The sequence below is a fragment of the Pinus tabuliformis genome, chromosome 8 (genome assembly GCF_031772625.1).
Source record: "Pinus tabuliformis cultivar Carrire ecotype Pingquan chromosome 8, CPIR1, whole genome shotgun sequence".
NCBI lineage: Eukaryota > Viridiplantae > Streptophyta > Pinopsida > Pinales > Pinaceae > Pinus > Pinus tabuliformis.
The window spans coordinates 350,467,716-350,472,129 of record NC_142294.1 but is presented as its reverse complement, the minus strand read 5'-3'; positions in this window follow the sequence as shown (position 1 = coordinate 350,472,129).

The window sequence follows — 4,414 nt, the reverse complement described above, 5'->3', positions numbered from 1 at the left end:
TTGGTCTTTACATATTTACAACTCAAATATGGTTTTCCAAACATTTTTGGACGGATTGTAGGTAAACCTTATTGAAAAATATGCCTAAAAAGAGCAAAAATGTAGAACATTTAAACTACACTAAAAAAAATTACTACATATATATAATTAAGTTGTAAATTGAATTTATCTTGGGTTGTTCAGATGCATGATTATTGTCTTCCCTATCAAGTTCAATTCCCATAAATGACATGATGAACTTTATTGTAATGACTTTGACCCTTGTTGTTGATTTGAGCAATTCATCGAAAACCAAAACATGTATATTCTCTTAAAAAACCAATAATTAATTATTTACAAAAGGCTTATACTTATAATTTTTGTCTTCTTTACCCTGGGGGTGTAACTCACTTAGCAAACCCTAAAATTTGTTATGTAAAATATTATGAGGTCTTTTGTTTAATCCCCTAATTAACTCATGTTCATGTTAGGGGCAATGTGGTGCACCCTGTGGTTACAGTGGTAACAAATGAAATTTACCCCATATCACGTGAGTACGAGATCACCCCAGTTGTCGATTATGCTAGTCCCCCTCGAAAAAAAAATAAAGAGAGAAAAAAAAAAGAATAAGAAGAAAAATAATTATGCCTTCTTTTATAAAATACATCATGGAATCACATTTATATAAAACATAGATAACATAATATTACAATATTTTATAATTACTTCTACCATAACATCTTGATGAACATTAAGTATTGAATGTTGTGCAACGGTGGGTGTGCATGGTTAGAACTTTATCATTTATAATACCCACCCTCACACAACATTAAATTTTGCATAACAAGGTGGATAATGTCCGCCTATCTCATTCCTTCATACAAAAGGAAAAAAAGAAGATTATTTATTTATTTTTATTTATTTTTTAAATATATCATGCAATCACATTTACATAAAACATATATAATATAAATATTATGATATTTTATTAGAAATTTTCAGAAGACAATTGTGTAGTTTATTTGATCCGTCCAACATGTCGAGTGGACTCTCCACCCATCCTTAGGGACTAGAAATTTTGATGTGTAAATGAGCACTGAGGAGTCCTTATATAGAAAAAGGTTACCATGTAGCTGTTAAAAAATTTAATAAATTAATCAAAACCCATGTCAAAGGTCAAATTAAGAAATTAATAAAAAATCTATGTCAATGGTCAATTTGAAAATGATAGGAAATTTATATTAAAGATATGGGGAACATTAAATTATAATGGTAAGAAGGGATTAATTGTAGAATTTCCTGCAAATTCTCTACAAATTTACCTCTGAGATCTATGTAGAAAATCTGACTGTAGATTAACTCGATAATGCAATATAACTAAAGCAAAATACTATAATCTACTTCTATTATCAAACTTATGGAAGCCTAAAGATCAAGTTGAATCAGAGCTGAACACATATAACCATATGAAGAATAATCAATGCACATGAAACACAGAAAATACTCAGGGGAAAGCCTCAGCTAAAAACCCCACTATCTGTATTATCATACAAGGTGGAAATACATCAAGATTACACAAAGCTTTAGCTCTCATAGCTAGCCAGCTCTCAGTACAATCCTCCTGGATGCTCACAGGCTAACAAGGATTCTCACAAACCTTCTCCTCAGCCCTCCAAGCCTCCTATTTCCTTGCGTTGTTTCTCCTGGGTGATCCTACTGTTACCAAGTGTAACATTGATCACTCACACTGATCTCACACCCTATAAAATTGCGCAATCCTCAAGGAACCTTTCCTTGACTACATGGATGAGTTTCCTTTATAGGAAAACACATGCAACTGATAGTAACATGTCCTTGACATTTAGCTCAACTGGGTCTTTCTCTGAATAGACATGCATGAGTTACTGATGAGAGAATCTCAGTTATCTGGAGTACACTAGTTGGATGCATGCATGCATTAACTGACTGAACTCACAATTAGTTCCTCAAACTGTTTGGAACTAATTTAACTGGACTTAACTCAGTTAACTGAGCTAATGAATTACAACTCAAATACAACTTATCCTTATCTCCTTATTTAAGGGATAATCTCCTTAATTTAAGGGATAACTGTTGCATGACTTCACAAAGACTTCTAGCTTGAATTTCTCCAACTAATTAATCCAAGATGAATTAATTAATTATTTTTCAAGCAGCCGGTGAGACTAAATTCGAATTTTAATTCACATTTTTAATTCAAGGAAAAATTAAAATTGGAATATTCTTAATGTTATTTTTAGCATTTCTTGTTGCCATTCTCAACATTAATTAAGAGGATTAAATTATATATATTTCTCTTAATTAATCCTTAGAAACAGGCTTTGACACTTAGAGATGGTTGGTATTTTCTATTTATTATGACTAAGATGTGACATATGGGTTAAGAGAGGAATTACGGATAAGGAATATATATATAGTCGTCTTAATCAATCCTTAGAAACGGGCTTTGACACTTAGAGATGGTTGGTATTTGCTATTTGTTATGACTAAGATGTGACATATGGGTTAAGAGAGGAATTACAGATAAGGAAATTCAAAAAAGAAGGAAGAGAAAAGGGAAAAAGGCAGTAGAGGGCGGAGGGGGCAAAGGCCCATTGAAGTCAATGGGTAAGTTGGTGGATGATCGGATTCTAGGATTGGATAAGCCTCTTCACTATTAAAGTTATTCAGGTGCTTCGAGAGTTGTGGAAAGGAACACGAACTAGGATTTTAGATTGATCAAAGCAAATAAGGTGCTTGGAATTAAAAGAGTGTTCATCGATGGTGGACACCTTGACACTCAAAGATGGTTAGTATTTTCTATATGCTCTTTAAGATAGGATTTGAATGGGCAACTTGTCTGGCCAATGTAAGACTTGTTGCAACAACAAGGAGTTTGGTAGACTCCAAATCTTAGCATGGGGTCAAACTTATCTTTGGTTGACCGAAATTATTTCTTAAGGGTTGTATGGGGTTTAAATGTGGTTTTTATGTTTCTCTTGGCTAATATCTTCATTATGAGATCAAGAGTTCCTTTTATGTATGGGAGCAAAGCCTTGCCACATGGAGGAGAGGAATCTAAATTGTTGGACCTAGGGTTAGAGGTAGCTTGAAATGATTTGTTAAGAAATAATTATTCTGGATTAATCACACCAATAATTTGGGTCGTTCTTTTGAACCAATAATTGAACCAAATTGGTTGGTTTGAAATGTCAACCAAAAATTACTCGTGTGATTAATCTTGAAGAATTATTTCAAAACATTAAGAATCATAGAAGCTTGAATTCAGAGTCTTTGTTAATCTGAGAGGAGGTGTAGTTGTTGGCTTTGAAAGCTTGATCGTTAAAAAAAAAAGAAATAAAAAGAGCCACACTGACTTTTATCTTCATGCCCAATTCATCACCACCCATCCCAAAAGTTAATGTTCTTAAAATCGTCATCTCTCGAGCCCTTAAAATCTTTGCCCCCAAGTTCCTTTCCTATGAAATAGCCAACCTGATCCAAGGTTTCAAATCCATTGGCTACACCTCCTCTCAAATTAACAAATCCTTTCAAGCTGCCTCTAACCTATGAAAATTCCTAATCCTCTAGGAACCCCTACTGCAGCAAATCTAAATCTACTTCACCTACTTGATTTTAATTACATTCATCAAGTTGTTCTTCTGAATACTAAATAAAATTACTTCTACAATGTACACTACTAAAATTTGATTTGCAAGAAACAAGGAAATTGAGCAAAGAACAAGATACATAAAACACAATTATTTTTGGACAAAATGGTCCACGGAAAAACCCAATACGGGAAAACCAGTGCGGCAGCTCTGAGGATTTTCTATTATTAAGCAGTACTTCTGAATACAAATGTTGGTAGCCCTTGTGACAACCGAGTGACAGAGAAAATACAATGGCGGAAAATCTAAGTGAGTTTTACCTCACTTCACCCGACAGATTCTGACTGATTCGACAACAAGACTGGCTAGCCTCGGCTACTTTTACATTGGCCCTGCATAGGCCCTGCATCATCTCTTCTGCCCACTGTGTCAGCTTTCCCAATTGTTCCGGCTTTCTGCGTGGAAGGAAACTTTCTCCTTTGCGCCGACCCTTCTGGCTCTGCGTCAAGGCTACGTGGGACGAGACTAACTCAACGTCAGTCCTCCTGGCTACTGCGCTGCCTCCACAAGCTTCTCTCCACCTTTCTGTCAGTATTCTCAAACTATCCCTACCCCTCAGCTGCAAGATCTCCCCAATCGATTTTCCTCCTGAGAACTTCTCACCTCAAAAAATCAATTTCCTCAATCTCTCTATGTGTTTTTTTCCAACTGACCCCAAGCCTTCCTTTATACTTTTCCTTTTGAGAAATCATCAGTCGTGATCTAATCTCTAATCAACAACTGAGATTTAATTATACTTGATCCTC